General features: G+C 38.5%; 1 protein-coding gene across 1 annotated transcript in view; it reads right to left on the bottom strand.

Moving 5' to 3' along the window:
• Window positions 1-21,862, bottom strand: part of LOC134799920 (bolA-like protein 2) — a 57,629-nt gene that overhangs the window by 5,253 nt on the left and 30,514 nt on the right. The window lies entirely within an intron of this gene.

Here is a 21,862-nt window from a genome sequence, read left to right on the forward strand (position 1 = left end):
TCAAGGGTCAGATGCAAAAGACGGTGATCATGGACACGGCGCGGATAGTCCGCCGGTTCCTCTCTCTGCAGCCCTAACCACCGGCAGCTTGGGCCCTGCTCCGCTGCTGGCAGCACCATAGGTTTTTTATAATGTGTTTATATGTATTTCTTATTGTTTTTTTATGTGTTTTATATGTATTTTTAATTGTTGTTTTATGTGTTTTTATATTTTATTTTTATATGCTTATTGTAAAAAACCTATACTAAGAGTTGAAATGAATAAAGAAACTCATGAACATTTTGTACCTATTTTACAGCTGAAGCAAAAGGCGCTGTAACCGTATAAATAACGTGACCTAAGGATGGTATTCCATCTGTCCAATGTGTATATGCGTCTCACATTTTGCTTAATGAGAGAGTGAGACGCAATGCACATTGGACAAAGGAATTGGACCGGTGGAATACCACCCTAACGGTGCCATCGTTGTCACGGTTAAATATTTCGCAACACTTTTCTAGTCTCAAATTCCTGTCTACGACAATAGGTATCGTCCATAGAATATGAAATCGACCCAACACGTGCCGATGCCGTTCCGTTCCGCGAATCGCGAATGTTCAATTCGATCAATTGGCGGCCAATCAGACGACCCAAATTCGGGGGCAGTGTGCCACGGGGCTCTGGATGTGACCCATAAATTATTGTGTTTGGGTTGTTGACTAATTACATTCTAAAGACTTAAGTTCTTATGATTTTCATAGGGCGAGTTTAGTCGCAGATCGAAATACTGAATTCGATAAAAAAGTTAAATGGGCGTTTTTAGGAATACATATTGAAAACCTGATTCTTTCACATCTGGACGTTCTTGGGCTCATTCTACGCAGAATCGACAGCATTCTCCATCCCACCATTAAAAAAAGATGTCCCAAAATGTCCATTCCATTACGTCACGTTTTAGTATGAAAAAATGTTTCACTTGTATGTGCGTGACGTAGTGGAATTTCATACAAATTTTTGGGACATTTTATTTTATCATCAGAATTGAATATTTATGCTAGTGATTCTGAGTTGAAAGAACCCAAAAACACCGGGATCTGTGAGAATCGGGTTTTCGATATTTATTTCTGAAAACGCCCAAATATGTAATTTTTCTCTTCTTAATTAGTTGAATGGAAATAGGTACATTGAATGGAAATAGGTAAGTAACTAAGTACATTTGTAAATAGCACGAAATGTCCTAAATCTAACAATGTTTTTTTCAAACTCTTACCATCATCCGATGTCCAATTTGAAATGACGTAATTTATGAATAGCCCCTTGCGAATTTCCAACTTTTCGCACTTAACACCACAATGTGAAAACGACATTATCAAACGTCAATCAACTCTATTCCTGAAGACTACGTTAATTATCACTTCGCTATGAGGAAAATTCCCTAGTAGGAGTAGGTAGCTTATATAAACATATATGTGTTAAAAAAGGTAAGCGAGTCGGTCGGCATTGACTTTGACCAATCTCAAGGCCGGCGTAAAGGTGATATCGGAATGTGTACACTGTACTGTATACAGTGTATACTGTACAATGTACAGTGTACGATGTACACTTTTATGGGTTGCGTCCTGTTACAAGCACTTTACTGCAGTCAGGGAATTTCATTGGTTATCCATTAATTACGTCACACGAATTTGACGATTTTATGATAATAAACAAAAATGCTATAACAACTGAAACGTTTGAAGTCAGTGCCAAGCCCTCCTCGTTTTTTGAAGTCGGTTAAAACACGATTTAGAATTATCTATTATAATTTAGAAATCTAATTATTGTTTTACATGGTGTGTAAAACACTGTTTATATACTAAAATAACAGTTGGATGGGGCAAATTGTGAAACTGAACTGTGTTCATAATCTGTGATATACAAAAAACGTTTATATACGTATATCATGCCATTAGTTCCCATTGTTGTCGTCATTAGGAAAATTCTTGACCCAATAGATTTCCCAGTGATTTACCCACGATTTACCATTCAGCACACATTTAGACTCCGCATCTGATTGGTCGGGTGACCCATAAGGAAACAATTGAATCAACTCTCAATGACGATGCAGCTGCAAAGTACTATTTAAGTGCATACCTACGCTGCATAAAATCACGGCCGAAACGATGCATTGTTATTGATAAGAATAAAAAACCGGCCAAGCCGACGAATCAATTATTCATACAATGTAGCCGAATTTTCTAGGCCACTAAACTCAAGTAATAACTAATAAAACAATTTTCAAATATTGTCCGTAGCCGTACCAAACAATTTACTGGGCTTTACGATCTCAAAAAACGTCAAATTCGAAACGTCAAGAAAAGACCTGTTGATTTAAAATATATGATAACTTTTTTCTCTATGGAAGCAATACATAACTGTTACTAAGGATACCTAATTACACAATAAAAATTATATTATTACATAAGCTAAGCCATGAACAAGAAAATAGGTACTTAGGTGAAATCAAGAGATCAAGTATTTGCAATGTTGAAATTGCGAACCTATTAGAGAGGTGTATTAGAAACGGAATAATCTAAAAATATAAAACAATCACGTTACATGTAAGCTGACAAACAACACGCAACCTAAACCTTTAAAGATTGAAATAAGTACATCGTCATAAAATTTTGTAAAACTGCACTATAATAATAATAAAGGATTTTCGAAATTTCAACGAGCGAAGTTGAGATTGAAATTTTAATAAGTTGCGAACGTAGGCTGACAATGACAATATATAAAGCGCCGTATTAAGTACTTATACCTATCAAGGAACAGGTAGGTAGAGCTCTTCACAGTTTTACTTCACAACAGGCCTGTAGCCTAAACCCGTCTCTGCGGACTGCAAGCCATTTATGCTCCACAAAATCCCCTGGCATGCGACCTTGGCCTTCAAGTCCCGCATTCCAAGTTCATGTACACAAAACAAAAAACTAAATATTAATGTACAATGTTGAAAAACTTGTATGCAACGGCGTAATCATGAAGACACTGTCTCGATTCTATTTAAAGATCTGGACAGTAAGCGCAAAACACTTCGTTCGTTCGTCTATTTTGCTTTTACCATTTGTGCTGTAAAGGGGCGCACTGATTACCATTTCCCCGGACGATATCAGCCTGTCAGTTAAAAAAATTGACAGCTCGGAACAACTGAAAGGCTGATATCGTCCGGCGAACTGGTAATCTGTGGGCCCCTTAAATAATAACCTAACCCTGTAAGGTAAACGGTCCTAATTTAAACCATTTTTAAATGGAATAAAGTTGCATTTCTTCTGTTTCTGTCTTGACACGACAAATACAAGATAATGTGTAGATCTTTTTTTAACATCTCGCTCGCTTAGTTACTTCTGTTGTTGACAGTATAAATGTCGTAATGTTCGACGACAAGGTGTCTGACTTAAAACGGTGACTCACTAAAGGAAAGAATGTGAAAGTGTACCCGAATCTCAATTATAGAGAAACTGAGAACATGACATTGATGCCCGCTAGTCCTTGAGGCGTTGACTCGACACTTCAAAAGTTTGATAATGCTATAATTTCTACTAGCCTACATTAAAAAATGTTAGGAGAAGAGATTGAAATATACCTATGTCATAGAGCAGGGGTCACCAAATGGCGGACTGCGGTCCGGATGCGGACCGCCGACCTATATAATTTTAATACATATTTAATAAACTCAAGTAGAAACGGACCGCGATGGTCAGATTATTTTAAAAAATCGGACCCCTGAAGAAACTAATTGGTGACCCCTGTCATAGAGTGAAAAATGAGTGGAAATTACAACACGCTCTCGAAAAATTACATGATATAAGGTACTCAGGGAGCCTGGGTTCCGCTAGATAACTTAACCCTTAAATGCATACATTACGTACTTACTTAAGACATATATTAATTTCGGGCAAAAAGAAAATATCATGCATTTTAGGGTTAAGCACTAGGTTTTGAGCGACTGACATCTGACGTTCCATTGATGATCAAAAATGTTCTTAGCAAAATTGTTGTTGTTGTTGTTACTTTTCAGCCCCGTCAGCCATAACATAACACAACGGTATGAACGGTAGCATAGTTTGTTAGATGAATGTTCTACCACTCTAACACATTTTACTTAAATGGTTTAGATTAGGCTTCCAATAAAGAGCTTTACGGTTACCATCAGTTTGTCACTGACATAAACGCCGTCGAGAACGTAATTTACTTTCTATACATCTCGCTCGCACTCGCATATTAGTGCAAACGGGATGTATAGAAAGTAAATTACGTTCTCGACGGCGTTTATGTCAGTGACAAACTGATGGTAACCGTACTTATAACAGTTGTAACTACCCCAAAAATGCATATGTAGTGAATAGTGACTTAAAATAGGTATACCTACAACAAAACCTTGTTTTTAAGTGTGACCCAGCAGGCGCTACCATGACCTTCATAGTTGATCAACCCATTTTTACTATGCAGGCATGTTACTCACCTTCGTATTTAATGCGATGAGGTAAATAATTTATCATAAATTCATTAACGATTCTAAGGTCAAAAACCATCAAAATCATCGTAATATTGTGACACATTTATTCATTTTTCACCAAAGAAGCTTACCTTAGTACTTATTGCTTCTTTAAAAGGAGCGTACCTCTATGGACATTCAGCCGCACTTATGACGTTTTTTGTAAAAAAAAAATTGGGTAAACTTTCTTAATTACCTTGTATAGTGGACAGTGGCTATCAAGTTAGCCCCTCAAACATACATTTACTGGTTCCATAATAAACCTTAACTTGAATGGTTTTAAGTTGAATTTCGTACGCTCGTGTATAACGCAGTAGTAGTAGTCGCGTATTATGTGCATTTTGATTACTTAATAATTTAGGCCAAATTGATCTTGACCGAGTTTAAGTATTAAATTCAAGTATTAACACGCTATTTTACAAATCTAGAACTAACCGGTTTTTAAGAGGCGTGTTTAATTTGATATAAATTTTACTAATTGTTTATTATGCAAATAAGTAACAATCGTTACGGTTTAATCATAAGAGCTTTATTCATAATAATTACTTAATAATAATAAACGCAGCTACGGGCCTCATTTGACTATACTTATATCGACCGGTATATGCACCTTGATTATCTTTTGCATTGTTTTCGAGCTCCCGATATTTCGATATAATATGTCTAGTGAAACTAACCGTAAATTATTAAAAACTGTTATTAATTTTTGTCTTCTTGATTTATCATTTTGACTTAAATATTTGTAAGGAATAAGTAATTGTAATGTTTTTTGAATAAGGGGGGTATCTATTTACGATCAATCCAATGGGGTTGGCCGGTGAAAGTTTTTAGCAGATGGCGCCATCATAGCTTGCCCTGTCAATCCCTAGAATTGTGTCAAATTTTTGTTTTTTTAATACCCTGCATGCCAGCCCTTTAAGCCAAATCTCATAGAAAAAGGGGCAAGCTATGATGGCGCCATCTATGCAAACCTTTGACAGTTGCCAACCCCATTGCTTTGGAGCAGCCTGTATATGTAAGAGAGCTCTGCACCTTCAGGTCATGCACCCATACAATTTTCTTTATAACCTCGTAAGACCCAGCATAGTTTTCATACATATTTTTCATTTGAACCTTATTCTTTAAGTAAATTGGAACGAATTTCCTTTGTAACAAGCAATGAAACAAAAGAAATGCTACTATGTACATTGCGATTATGTACATTGTAATGTACATTTAGTCTCAGGAGGATAAATAAAGACAGCGATTAAAGGGGTCCACTGACCAGTTCGCCGGACGATATCGGCCTTCTGACAGCCCCGAACAACTGACAGGCTGATATCGCCCGGCGAACTGGTAATCTGTGGGCCCCTTAAGAATGACATTGACATTTGATTATTGTATACAAACAGATACAGCGTGCTACGATTTATTGTGTTGGGATTGGAAATATTGTTGTTTAATACACTGATTTAAACTTTCACGATTATTAAACATTAATTAATTAATTAATCATTAATTATTAAGTCCCGTTGTGTAGTTTGATAATTGTTGTTTAATATTAGAAAATGTTCCTACTTTGCTCCAAGTTAAGGAATTCATTAATCATTTTTAAACTATTAATGAATAAATAAATTATTTAGACGAACTGATAAGATCTTATCTTAACATATTATGGTTAAATCAACGTTATGAAATATTTAGGGTTCCGTACCCTAGGGTTAATACGGGACCCTATTACTAAGACTCCACTGTCCGCCTGTCCATCCGTCTGTCTGTCACCAGGATGTATCTCATTGTCTTCGCCGTAGCCGGGTAACGTTTATAAAACAACTTGAAGTGGAGAAACTCATGTCTCTAGACTTTATATTTCGCAGTTCATACATTACCATATGCAGAATCTTAGCCGTTTTCTATCCTACGCTTTCTATGTAGTTAATTAGATTTCTCTTCCTCGTTCATCTAAAGGGGCCCACTGATTAACAGTCCGCCGGACGGTATCGGTCTGTCAGTTGTTCGGAACTGTCAATATTTTGTTCTAACTGACAGGCCGATACCGTCCGGCGGACTGATAATCAGTGGGCCCCTTTAGACTTAGATTCTAATTTATATTATTATGTACGTAAATTGCGTTGATTATTAGATTAGATAGACACGCCAGATAAATACGAGCAGCCAATGTGTTCACAAATACCTGAACAAAACCTCTATTATCAAGACGGTAAAGTGCACGTTCCGATATTTTTGAGCACCCTGGCAGCTCCTATATCTTTGATGGCGATCCGACAGTACCTATCGAGCTATCGGATGTTATCAAAACTGTTTGTTAGTATATATTTATGATTAGGATTTTTTAATGTCAAAATTTGCGAAAACTTTCATTATATCTACATAATTGTATCGCATGACCTATTAGGTATATCACTCCAAAAATGAATACGTAAGATTCAAATGTAATAATGATAATATCACTAATATCAATCGTTAAAATACAGACACACTTGACTTTATTTGTGTAGTTTAGTCACGGTCAAGACTTATAACTACTCATATTTACGTATTGAAGAGGTCAGCCTTTTTGTGTAAGGCTGCATTAAACCTATTAACTTTGGCCTTATGCACGTTTGCTAGAACTAAAGAAGTTGATTAGTCAAGGTAAGCGATAAGAAATAAACAAAACAAAGAACAAACACAAAACACTTCACACAAGTATAAACATAAAATACAAACAAGACTCAAGCACGTTCCAAAATTAAAAAAGCAAGTACCGATTTTTCGAATTTCACCGCACTATTCCATAGACAATATATTTTTTTAATTCGCGCGTTGTAAGCGGCCAGTGCGGACCGGCGCGAGCCCGCGAACTGACTTCCCGCGCTGTGGAGGTTAGGCGACTCGGTTCAAAAATGGAGGAACGCGGTTCGTAGAACTGATGGGTTTATCCGTGGCGGAATACAAGCGTGCCTTTGCTGTACATCTTTTTTAGGGCTCCGTACCCAAAGGGTAAAAACGGGACCCTATTACAAAGACTCCACTGTCCGTCTGTCTGACACCAGGCTGTCTCGTGAACCGTGATAGCTAGACAGTTGAAATTTTCACAGATGATGTATTTCTGTTGCCGCTATAACACTACTAAAAGTAAAATAAATATTAAAGTGGGGCTCCCATACAACAAACGTGATTATATTGCCGTTTTTTGCGTAATGGTACGGAACCCGTCATGCGCGAGTCCTACTCGCACTTGGCCGGTGTTTTTTAATTGAACTTTTTGTCGAAATATAGACACAGCTGGTTAGAAAGCATGGGTTTTTTCTACTTATATAACATGGAAAATAAAGGACTTACCCACTTACCCAGTCGTCGCTTGCATCAAATGTCGTATATTCCATAAATATTTACTAGATGACTGTAGGAAGTGAAAGTAGTACCTATCAGGGATGTTGCGAACATCCGCATCCGCAACCGCGGAACATCCGCATCTGCATCCGCATCCGCATAAAATCGATGCGGAGTTTATGCGGATGCGGATGTCGACCAAGTCGGTACAGGAACGTCTTAGCGGCGACGTAAGTGCTAGGTAATTTCGTCATTACCTATAACGAAATCGTCTAGATCCAGACAAGTCGGCCAAGTTACTGTTTATTAAATATAACGCACCTATATTCTTGCTCAAATACTTTATCGTTTCGTTTTATTTAAATAAAAAAGTACTAAAAATGTAATATTTGACGTTTTCTAAGTACCTAATCTTGACATCCGCATGTCAAACGCACAAAACGCACGCGGATGTCATAAAATCTGCATCCGCAACATCCCTGGTACCTACCTATTTAAATCACCGCTCAAACTTAATTAAAGCCTGTTGCTGTCTTTGTTATTAATTAGTTTTTTAATAATTGTATGGACTATGAGCAGTTTACCATTTAGAATTTAGAACTCAATAGCCTAAAATCGGTTCTGGCCTCGAATGTCCAATTTTTCAAATGCCCAGTCCCCGTGCGTCCAATTCCTTGAACGACCAATCCCCGAATGTCTAATTACCTGAACGACCAATCCCCGTATGTCTAATTACCTGAACGTCCGATCCCTGTATGTCTAATTACCTGAACGTCCAATTCCCGTATGTCCAATTCCTTGAATGCCTCCTCCTCGTACGTCCAATTACCCGAATGTCTAATATCTGATTCCCTGTACGTCCAATCTTTGTATGTCTAATGATCCAATTGACCGTTTTGTCTGTGATGAAACATCAGAACCTGGCTGGACGTCTAGTAGGGTAACAAATAGTCCGTGTGCCTACGAAATTCGTCACATATTGTTGGCCTACTATTCAGGTGACACTAAAAACCGTTTATTTACGAAATTGTAGAAAATTAAGAAATAAAATATTTTTATGAAAATAAAACATGGCTTTTATCTTTATTTTCTGAATTTTTATAATAAGTAGTTGCATTTTTTCAAAGAATTGATATAGAATAAGAGAACAGGATACACAATCAGCCCAAATCTTCATAATGAAACTATTATAGAGTAACCGTGATGCAACGCGGTCCGTTAGGGACTATTTTTATTTTACTATAACCATAATTTATAGAACGTTTCGGATGCGCTTGGAATAGACTTTTACGACCATTTCACAGTTAAGCGAATCACAGACGGTTTTTTTTTTCAGTTTAAGAGTTCTAGTCTCTACAAAAATGGCTCGTATAGGTACTTAAATACATGTTGTTTGCTGAAAAGCGTTAAAGCCCCTGTACACTATGGGCCAGCGTGGGCCAGTCTGCATGGGAGACGCATTTATGCGTTAGAGGGAGCAAGTGATATTGCTATCTCATTCTACCGCATGGCTGCGTCCCTTGGACTGGCCGGCGCTGGCCCATTGTGTACCTTTAGAGGTCGTCGTTTTGTTCACAGTTTAGCAATCACGTCATTTTACGTAAAATATGCATCGTTGACACAAATTGCACGGATTATGCACTTTACGTGTAACCTCAATAGCTTGAGCACAAGACAATTGTTGTATACATATAATTATCTTAAAGATGTGACGATGATTGCAAAAAATATGTACCTTTATACAACGCTTTAAGGAGCCCACTGGTTACAGTTCGCCGGATGATATCAGCCTGTCAGTTAAACGCAAAATTTGACAGCTCCGAACAACTAACAGGCTGATATCGTCCGGCGAACTGGTAATCTGTGGGCCCCATTAGATAGTGTTGATGTTAAAAATCTTCAATCTAATTGACTTGTTTGCGGCATGCAGTGATTGTCAGCTAATCTAGATTCTAAGAAATAAAAAAATAAAAAGATTCTGATCTAGATAAAGAAATAAGAATAAAAAGATTCTAATCTAGATACTAAAATGACAGGTCAATCATCCTGCTTTTGTACCAATTTAGTACCTTATCTACGAATACCCTCTACAAACGTGACCGATAACCGCATGCGATTTGCGATACATTGCGGCATTTGATAAATTGACTGAATCCGTAGCTCCTATTTAGCCGGCAATTATCTAAAATCTGATGCCATTTGTTGCAACGTTTGTAGAAGCCTTAATATGTCAGGTCGGTTGGACAAAAAGCTTTCGAACTGTCATTTCTGGGATCTAGGATAAAGAACAAGATTTAGTTTGTACAGATGTAGTGCATAATTGTTTTCCATCGTATTTTCTCGGAAACGTACGTATTTGTCATGCTAGTTCAGTCAAGTACTGACTTTTTTTACCGAGACTGACTGAAATAGCAAGACACGTTCGTAAGTTTCCGTGAAAATACGATGGAAAATAGTTATGCACTACATCTGTATTCTGCTAGAATTGTTCGTAATCATAAAGCCAAACAATATAACACCTTTCGATTAGCGGGGATAAAAAAGACATCAGTATAAAACTACGTACTACGTACCAATGTCTATTCTATAATTTGTCTATGGTGTACCTACCTTCAAATGTACGCTTAGCCTATCATTAGGTTTAGTAGACGACTCGTGCTACATGCTAGTTAACGTTTTGGATTAGAGTTGTGACAGACCAGACCAAGGATGTGTTGCGAAATGCGAGACTGATTATAATGAAACCTTGGCAGACGGTTCGAAATTTCTACTTAACTGAGATAATTTTAATCGTAATGTGGCCAACGTGACAACTGAACAATACAGATAACACATAATTTGAGAATTGATGGGCAGCATTGTCCAAAGAGTAGTTAGTATAAATCTTTGATCTTTTTTTAGGGATAAGTTCGCCTTTGTACTACACAAACAACAGGTTCGACAATTATATGGAATTTTTAGTCCATTAAGTTTTTACAAATTTTCAAAATGGCCGAGCCATGGATACCCGACGTGTACAGCTCATAAAGCCAGTAGTATCTGTCATAGTACCTCTATATGGCTTGGTTTGGTAGCTTTGGTATATAAAACACAGCGTAGTGTTTATGTTCGCCTATTTAATGAATTAGTTCACGTTGCGAACCATGTAACCCTCAACTGTTGCGCGGAAACAATCAGACCATCCTCACCGGAAAGGAAAACGTTTCGATAGCCTTTCATTGAACCGGTTTTGCACTGGGTTATTATTATTACTACAATGTGCTCGTAATGCAACGTTAGGTGCATTAGAGCTCACGTGACGTGAGACACTGGCATTTGGTTCTTTATGGTCTGTCTTTGGGGTTCTCGTATACACACTTAAATTGCCGTGCTTACCTGAAGACCAAATCTTGCGCAAAAGTGCGGCAAAAATTGTGAACCATCCTGTATACCGTGTTTTTGATAATCATTTTGATTATAAGTATTATAACTAACTACAATGTGCTTAGCACTCACGTGAGAAACTTCCATTATTTCTCGATTATTTGTTCTGTAATTATAATTATCCTGTAATCACCCACAAACTAAAAAAAATCCCAGAAAAATGCAATTTAAAACATAAAATGTGACGTTATCTATGAAAAGGGACCTTATTGTCGATGGCGCTTACGCCATTATTAACGATGCTCCGTTATAAATACAATGCCGCGCGACGCTGTGCGGCGTAAGCGCCATCGACAATAAGGTCCCTTTTCATAGATAATGCCCCAAATTATAAAATGTAACGCTTGGAATGAGTGTGAATTTTGTACTTATTTGTAAAATAGGTTAACAGTGTGAAGTGCGAAGGATGATATTGTACGAATAAAATTTGCCAAGTGTAGTTTTCATTAATGAAATCCACGTGTCTCTTTGATAAAGATGCTATTAACAGAGAATAAGTAATAGTACTACCGTACAGAAAGGACACTTCCTACAAAACCGAAGTTTGACAGCGATTCAGGGTCGAATCATGATATCCCTTTCTAACTTATGGCACTATCCCTTTCGATTATTTAGGGTTGTCAAAATTCAAGTAATTATCTTATCTGTGGTCGTGCACAGAAAGGGACCTGAAGTTGTGCCAACCCTAATATTTGCTCGGGGCAATGCTGACCCGAATGGAGCCGAGTTTGCACGAAGTCAGGAGTGTCTTCCCACTGCTATTAATTCCAATTTTGGTATTTTACGTGAACGTGTTGCTAACTTGCTATGCCATAAAAGTTGCAAGTCATTGCGTACACGTCTATTAGCCCTAAACACTCTAATTGTATTGCCCAAAACATATTTTAGCGACCGCAAAGGTCGAATTGCACAACCGTTCAATTGGTGCCGTGACCAATATGCGAAATACCAAGGAATTTACTCGTAAATACTGAAGTGTAATTCCTGCATGTAACGCCTTAAACACGTAAAAAATGAAGCAAACATCATTGTTACAAGATAGTCGGCAACTTTTGAAGAGCAGAGCCAACCCCAGTACTCCCAGTAGAAATCATCTGTCTTAGCTTAGTAACCTCAAAGGGACACAAAACATCATTTGAGTAGTCTTCTATGACTTCTATGAGTTTAGCTCTTTGGCAGCCTTAAAGAAGCACATTTACAGGTCCGAAGAGAGATAAATCTGATTTGAAAGCATGAATATTATACTTACAAGCGTTCTTGGCGATATGGATAATACAAGTGGTTCCAAATGTGTAGAGGCTTGACCCTTGTCTTTGAAGAAAAAGGTTAAGAGTTTGGCTCTTATACTCAAAGTAGGTGTAAATCATTATGCCCTCAACAACATTTAGACTGTCAAGGTCTCGGTTATATCAGTACAATATATAAAAGAAAATATAAATATTTGACCAGTATAAAAGGTCAAATTGCACAACACGCGAAATACTTTGCAGTCTGTCGTCCGTCCGTCCGGTTTACTAAGAAAGTGGAGGCGGATTTAAATGGCTTCTTATACAGTTGTAATTGTAATACTTTACGAGTTTACGTAGATCGAGACCTACTTACGCCATATGGGATTAACATGTTATTCCAGCTCGGAACATCTATGGGGACAAATGCCTATAAGTGTTATAAACGACGACGATTCAACGAAGTCACGCCGTTGTGTCGGCAAAATAGTGTTTAGTTTTAAGTTTACGAAATGTATACTTTACAAGAGTTCCACATTTCAAAAAGAGACACGGGAGTTTAAGAACATCCTCCTTTTGTGAAGTTTGTCAAAAAGAGAAAGCGGCAGAACAGTGGAAGAACCCAAACCACCTGTATGATAAAGAAACAAAAATCTGGAACAGCTGATGGTCACTGGCAAGGTCGGCGGACGACCAAGAGGTTGATTCGGTTGTTTCTTTTAATGGCTGGCCGGCGTGCGCTTTCACTTTCTTTTAAGGACAAACATGTTTGTCCTCTGCTCGCCAATGTTTTGGTTTGGTAGTATGCAAACATAAATTGTGATTCGTAGATTTTCTTGGTACCTACTGAGCAGGAAAAAAGTTTGGCGCTCAAGGGGGCTTCAATGTAAAAAGGTTGGGAAATTCCTGGAAAGAGTATAGAAGAAACGAAGGCTGGCAAGATCACTTTTCGTCGGCAGAACAGAAAATAAGAAACACAAAATCTTTTGTTGACCCCATTGATAGGGTTAAGGGTTTCGGAATTGCAAAATTACTCTAGTAATTTTGAAGAAGTGCGTTCTATTATATAATCTGTACAGTTGGTTCAAAATTCGAAAACAGCCACTGCACCACCGGCGTTTCACGGGTCGAAGATTCAAAAACTCATACAAAACCTCTTAACGTCACTTAATCCGTAATTACCCATCACTTAACCCAAGCTCAGAGCAAACAGGCAAACATTCCATATACATAATAGTGTTCAAACAGTACGTGCTAAAATAACGAGTTATCTCTTGCGTAACCGTGTCCGCTGCAAGGTTGAGCAGGACATGTGGTTATGGTTATCGGTTATGTGATTTAGGAGGGAGAGGCAGTACTGTCTTTACCATAAGGGCACACGGGGCCCGTGCCCAAGGGCCCCGAATGACAGACAGTAACAGTATATGACATATACCGAGATATTTGATAAATAGATGATAGTAGAAAAATGTTAGTTTAATTTGCTTTCTTTACTTTCCAAAAGGGCCCCAAATTCTTATGTGCCCAAGGGCCCCAGCATAGTTTTGACGGCCCTGGGGAGTGGGGTGGGGAGGTCTACCGCCTTAACCAACCTTGAGAGTTCCCTCATATTTGGTTGTGGGTTTCTCCAGGAACCCCAGGATGTCAGCTTTGTTTTATGTGAAAATTAGTGTCTGAGTCACACAGGTCTAGGGGCACTATTAGGGAACTCTCAAGGTTGAGCTTAAACCGGTAGACCTCCCCACCCCTCTCCCTCCTATATCACAGGCACTAATGATGTTACGTTAATTGAAGTGTGCAAAAGGGACGTCATCACGTACCAATATAAACATGTCATTAGTGCAAAAGAGGCAGACTTCAAATGAATAAACGTGACCACTTTTAACCCTCATATGCCACTTGTATGTATCAAAAAGTAAGGTTTGCGAACTGGACGATAGAAAAATCCGAATTCAGGAGATGCGGTGGGCGATTATATCTTGAAATATACTGTTAGAGCAGCAAATAATTAACGCAATCACATCATATTTATGAATTCAATACTTCCAATGTCACTTGACGCCATTCCGGTTTTGGTGAATTGACATTTGTCAGGCAATCTTGTGCATTGTAGAACTGTGTTCTGAGTGTACATAATTCGATCCAAACGAAAGGTAGCTATAAAGATAAGTAGGCTAAAACTCGTAAAGAGAAACAGGTAACAATCCGACCTAACCTGTACAGCCAAGTTAGTTAAAACGACGCAATGGAGAAATTACGAAATCCACTAATTATGACATCGGAAGACTGGATTACAATGTCTAGAATTTCTAAAGTATGTTTAACATGCATCCTACAATGTGACGGGGGCAATTTTGGGTTGATTTTAAATAGTGCGAAGGGATGGGTAAAGTAGACGCGAAGAGTCGGTTGTTCCAAATTAAGGCGTGAATTTACCCGCTGACAAATTTGCTTGCCTGATTTTACCACTGTACAGTCACCTGCAATAATATGTTACTCTTTGAAGGCCGCATAAATATCTGACACGATCTTATTTGTAGAGCCATAAGAGCGTGTCACATATTTTTGCGGCCTTCGAAGAGTAACATATTAATGCAGGTGACTGTACCTAGATAAAAAAAAAGAAAAAAGATAAAAAAATAGTTTATTCAAGTAGGCATATTACAATGCGCTTATGAACGTCAAATAAAGCTATACCGGCTCCAACCCTACACCTCTGCCTCGAGAAGATTTAAATCCTCCCCTCAATTGGAGGAGGGTTCCCAATATGGGACCGGCAACAAACTCGGCAGGACACATCTTTTCAAAACATTATTACATCTTATAATTAACATGCATTACGAGTAAATAAGTAAAAGACCTAAAATACAATGAAGCAAATGCAACACAAGTAGTTAGGAAATCCACTAATCATGTGTAATGCGTCAGCGGCCCCGTTGGACACGGAAGACCCGATTACAATTCCGCACACATCTGTTTTGTTTAGCTGTCATTGAAGCGGTTGTCATGTTTATCCACGAATCGCAGTCGTAATGGCTCTTCTACACGATGGGCCCTCATACTGGTCCACTAAGATGGGCCAGCGTGTAGAGAGGGCGGTGGTGTCGGATAGCTTATGGCTCGGCGGGATGGCGACGGTGCGTACGCATCTACGCGTGGCCCATTCCATAGTGCGTGTTCTCAACCAGCACGGTGCCATCGTGTAGAGGGGCCATAACCATCGCATGGCCATCTTCTGGTCCAGCGCTGGGCCATCGTGTAGAGGAGCCATAAAGTGATGAGTCGCGCTAAAGTAGGCGCACAAGAGTAGGTATATGTACACGCAAGAGTTAAAAACGATGAAAGAGCTTATTTATTGTAGACGGTCTTCCCTTATAGACGGAGGATAATAATACCTACAAACTTATTCAGAGTGCAGGCCGACGCCCTTAGCATAAGTGGTCCTTGACTGCGCCTTTAGTCAAAATCTATATTTAGCCCAAATACATAAGCAATCACGCATCTCGGCAGTTTAATTATACGAATATAGAATAATACAACATGACCTCGGCTATTAGCTTTAATTAAAGATTTGCATAATTGCGTGCATTAATGTACTTATACTTAATTTACTTATACCCAATTTGCGTTGGATAATAGACACTAATTGGTACACGGTAGCGCCTTTAGAACATACAAGTCAAATGAAAGGGCTTTCACCCCTCATTTGACCTGACCCCCATGTATGTTCAGCAAAAAGTAATGATTTCAGCGAAATCAAAAAAAAAATCAAAATATACTTTTATTCATGTAGGCCTAGCAACAAGCTCTTATGAATCGTAATTAATCTTAATCTAATTATCAGAGCAATTTATTGATGTTAATATTATTCCATAATAAAATTGGATTATTATACATATCAAATTTAACACTAAGAATTTCACAAAAGGATCGTCAAACATTAAAAAGATTGTATAAAAAAATACTAGTCAAGAATTTCTAGAATAAAATCTAAATCTAAATTATAGGTTACAACTTAAACTTAAATATATTAGTAAATAGTACATTTCGATGCTAGTGCGGAAGGTATGTCATTACTTCACGAGTACCGAGATATCTTGCCACGAGCCGCAGGCGAGTGGGAAGACTCGGGACGAGTGAAGAATGACATTTCCGCACGTGTATCGAACGACGTTTTTTAATACAGTTGCGAAAAAATAAGTAAAACATTGTTAATCGTACACTAAACAAAAGTGGTAACAGTGACAACTCGCTTAGACGTCGTCTTTAAGTATATTATATCTATGGGCGTTTGGCAGCTATTCCGTTCCATTCAGACACCTTATTAAGAACGGAATTTTCAATATTCAAAATTAAAAAATAAACGTGTTATAATGATGAAGAGGTAAGTATTAAAATATGAAATATGTATATTTTTCATATTCTTACATTAACAGTAGGTTTTTATGCTGATTACGACGTTTAAAGGAAACTAATATTAACACTCATCAATAAGTAGTCGTGAATTGGAACAAGTATAAATTTAAAAAAATTGGAAAAGTAAAAAGCACTAGTTGCTCACAAAGTGCTGTATTAAAAAATAATATTTTTTAATACAGTTGCTCACAAAGTGCTACTTTACGTAGCTGTTTAGCGTGCGGAAAGTTGGTTATGTCGAACTAGTGCTTTTTACTTTTCCAATTTTTTTAAATTTATACTTGTTCCAATTCACGACTACTTATTGATGAGTGTTAATATTAGTTTCCTTTAAACGTCGTAATCAGCATAAAAACCTACTGTTAATGTAAGAATATGAAAAATATACATATTTCATATTTTAATACTTACCTCTTCATCATTATAACACGTTTATTTTTTAATTTTGAATATTGAAAATTCCGTTCTTAATAAGGTGTCTGAATGGAACGGAATAGCTGCCAAACGCCCATAGATATAATATACTTAAAGACGACGTCTAAGCGAGTTGTCACTGTTACCACTTTTGTTTAGTGTACGATTAACAATGTTTTACTTATTTTTTCGCAACTGTATTAAAAAACGTCGTTCGATACACGTGCGGAAATGTCATTCTTCACTCGTCCCGAGTCTTCCCACTCGCCTGCGGCTCGTGGCAAGATATCTCGGTACTCGTGAAGTAATGACATACCTTCCGCACTAGCATCGAAATGTACTATTATTAAATGTTTTAAGCGCGTAAACTGACGGCGCCGGTTCGAATCCGGCCTCTCTGCCACTAGAGGGCTTGGTGACTTTTTAGGGTTCCGTACCTAATGGGTAAAAACGGGACCCTAGGACTAAAACTCCGCTGTCCGTCTGTCTGTCTGTCTGTCTGTCTGTCCGTCTGACTGTCACCAGGCTGTATCTATTTTTTGCCCAACGGTACGGAACCCTTCGTGCGCGAGTCCGACTTGTACTTGGGCGGTTTTTTCTTTAGTAAGTAGCTATATGACATCTATTTCAGTTTATAGGTCAAAATCAACTTCACCTACCTGTACCGATATTATAGTCGTTCTTGATGTCTGCGTGACAGCGTGATAAAATGGTGTCCGTCACTAATCCCGCGGTGTTCAAAAGTGACGGTTATTTTATCACGTGGATTAAACCATAAATACGCCTACTGATCTCCGTTTGATTGTCGTCAGTTTAGTTCCGTGTTATTTTGAACCGACTTGCGAAACTACTGAACGTATCTTAGTGCTCTTGGCATTGAAAAGGTGACGTAAGCGATAATGTTATCGTAACTCGTAAATCATACAAGTGATTTCTTAACGTAACTACTTTTAATATTTATAGAATATCGTGAGTAATTTGACATATCATACCTAGAATTTAAATTACTACTTAAACTATTAAAAATATTAATTTTATCCGATAATCACAAGAGGCTTATTTGCTCACGCGTGACTAATACTGATTTACATATATGTGGTATTATCTATGAAAAGGGACCTTATTGTCGATGGCGCTTACGACACTAACATCGATGAGCACAAAACGTAGTAGTTTAAAATTGGGGATTCTGGCCCAGTTTAGTTATTTTGATTTCCAATTTAGCAATTAAGTTTCTTTGATTACTGGAACATTCAATGTTGCTGTCTATCCAATGCGGAGGTCAATTTATGTTATGTGACGCTGATGAACTTATCAGTCATCGGGTTTAAAGGTCCCTTTGTAGTTTTTTATAAATAACTCGTAAACGGTGACCTGTAGCAAAAATGTTCTGATACATAAGTAATCTGCGTAAAATTGTCTACATTAAATATTCTATACACTTTTTCGCTAGGATCAGTATTTTAAAAAATATTTAAGGTAAAAAGTTAAATATGATCAATTGTTAATATTTTTTGTAAATAACTCGTAAACGGTGGCCTGTACCAAAAAATGTTCTGATACATAAGTAATCTACTTAAAATCTACTCACACCAGAGGATGCTGAAGACCAGACGCTTAGCTAAAACGCTAGGTTGAAGGAGAAGAAGATTGATCCTAGCGAAAAAGTGTATAGAATATTTAAAGCGCTCTTATACTCGAGTTTTACGTTTTCAATGGGGTGAAGCAGACGAGTGGTAGAACGGGCAGGCGGGCGCCCCGCGCGGCGCACCGCACCATTCCCGCGCAGCACGTCTACGTCCTTATTCTGACGACATCGGTATTCTGAATCGTCAGTTCCGGGATTTTTAGTTCGGCAATTAATATTGAAAAAGATTTATTAGTAAATTCGAATTTTGATGAGTACTTAATGAAATTAAAATGAAATTATGGTGGTATGGTCGGGGTTGTGTACTATCCACTGGGGTCTTGTAAATAATAAATGCAGACTTACAGTTCAAGTGGTATACTTCACTAAAGTACACGGAAATCCATACACAAGCAATACAGAAGGCACAGAAGGGTAGAATACACAAGCACAGGTTTAAAACAGAAGTAGAACAGTTCAGAAGATAGAAATAGGTAAGGTAAACAAGCGGGAAGCGAAAAGCAAAACAATAAGATCGCAGCGAAAGTGACATGCGTTCCGCGTCGTATCATGGCAGTGACTGACTAATGACCTCTGCTGCGCGGACGCCGGGCTAGCTACAAAACCAGTTCACGCTAGACCGGGGGTGAGGTCGATAGTATCGATAGTCGATACGGTTTATCGACATATGTAGGAGCGTATGTAGGTTTAGGTAATATATATAAACATAGGTATATGAAAATGTATATGTAAAATGTGTATACAGGGTGAAATTTAAATCACTGGCCATATTCATTCCAGGCACTAGGTTACACTTAAGGAATCTATTTAGCGAAAAAAAAGAGTACATTTTTTTTTAATTTTCATTTTTCAATTTTTAAATACTTTCGACGAGTCGTGGTCACCCTATTACCACAAATGTAAACAAACCTAATAGTAGGTTTTAACAACAACATCAGCACAACCCTTATCTGACTCCACTAAACCTTATAATCGTTGCAATAGGGTCCACCTAGTTAGTGTTGGCGATGGTAGGCAGGTTTATCAATTTCGAGGGTAGTCTAAACCATTCCGCGCTAGCGGTAAACATAACGGTTAGCATAAATGATTAGTCACTCGTCACTCGCCAATCTTAAAAAAATAATCGCGCGCGTACTAAGGTTTAAAAAAATGTTTTCGAACCGGGAATATTAGGAAATGGTACGGTGTTATTTATTAAGTGGTGAGTGTTTACGTGGTGCACAAAGATTATACGAAATGGAATCAGTTCCACGCCTTCGCAGACAAGGATTGAATCCAAGAGTACCATCTCGTGGGAATTTCGTTAATTGCGTCGACTTTTAATCAAATGTAAGTACATAAGATGATTCAATTTTTTAAATACGCCTGAATTCAAAGATTCCTGACCTAGTTTTTACTCATTGTTTTTAAGCCACGGACGTTTTGTTAATAATCATTAGTCAGAAATAATATTTTAGATTAAAAATGGGTTGCCTTTGCATTTTGATGGCTCTAAGCCCGTTAAAGTATGAAGGAAAAATTAGCAACTTGTGTAGGTAAGCGTCTTATCTCGCTGCAATAGGGTTCATAATTGGTGACGCGATTGCAAACAGCGGGAGGGGCGGGGTGTCAATGACCTTAACTGATAAGAGAGAAGCGGGTGTAGTGGGTAGTTGTCGGTTCACCATAACGTACGAGGTTTTTAGGACAACTTGATGATGAGTTATTTCGAAAAAAATGTACTGAGCGGTATTAAAAGAAAAAACACGTGTTTAATATTTTTTCGAGTTCTTTCGGGTGTTTCAATTTGGCCAGTGAATTAAATTTCACCCTGTATAAAAATGTATATGTATAAAATGTGTATAAGTACCTACACCACCCCCCACCAGAGTCCCTCAGGGACGATAATAATCAGGAAACCTAATTGTACGACCTGAACGAGTTGTTCTAGTTTCAGGTACCCGAGGTGTTTCTGTCACAGGAGCGGGAGTGTCTTTGACATTTTCATTATTGTCCAGCATAAAAGCTGGCTTGAGCCGGTCAATAGACACTGTCGCCTCCTTGTTATTGAGAAGGATTTTAAATATTTTACTATCTCTGGCGAGTACTTTATGAGGCCCGGAGTAAGCTGGGGTGAGGGAACCTCTTGTAGTGTCATCACGAAGGAAGACGTGACTACAGGTTTCCAGTTCCTTGTGCACGAATACTCTGGGCTTACAGTGTCGCGAAGTAGGAACGGGTCGTAGCTTCTCTATATAGCCTTTGAGTCTGACGGAAAAGTCGGATATATCCGAAGTCCCCCCAGCGCTCGTCTCCCAAAACTCGCCAGGGAGTCGCAACGGCTCTCCGTAGACCAACTCAGCCGAAGATCCTTGCAGATCTTCTTTAAAAGAGGCACGTATTCCCAGGAGGACCCACGGCAACGACTCGGTCCATCTGTCATTTGCATGACAGACGATAGCCGCTTTTAGTTGGCGGTGATACCTTTCCACCAAACCGTTGCAAGCAGGATGGTATGCTGTCGTCCTTTTATGCTCGAATCCGGCCATTCTAGCTAAGCATTGAAATAGGGCCGATTCAAATTGACGGCCACGGTCAGTTGTAATGCTTGTAGGACAGCCGAACCGAGTAATCCAGGTGGACAGCTGTGCTTTTGCAACGGTTTCTGCCGTGATATCTTCTATCGGTACTGCCTCTGGCCAGCGAGTAAATCGATCTACTGCTGTGAGGCAATACCGATAGCCCTGAGAAAGTGGGAGAGGCCCGACCAGGTCTATATGGATCTGTTTGAAGCGGGCGCGCGGCAAGTTAAAAGTGCCCAGTGAGGAAGTCACGTGACGGTTGACTTTAGCTCGCTGGCACGGCAAGCAGGAACGCGCCCACTCTCTGCAATCTTTTTTAACACCTGGCCAGACGAAACGCTCGGAA

The sequence above is a fragment of the Cydia splendana genome, chromosome 19, assembly GCF_910591565.1.
Source record: "Cydia splendana chromosome 19, ilCydSple1.2, whole genome shotgun sequence".
NCBI lineage: Eukaryota > Metazoa > Arthropoda > Insecta > Lepidoptera > Tortricidae > Cydia > Cydia splendana.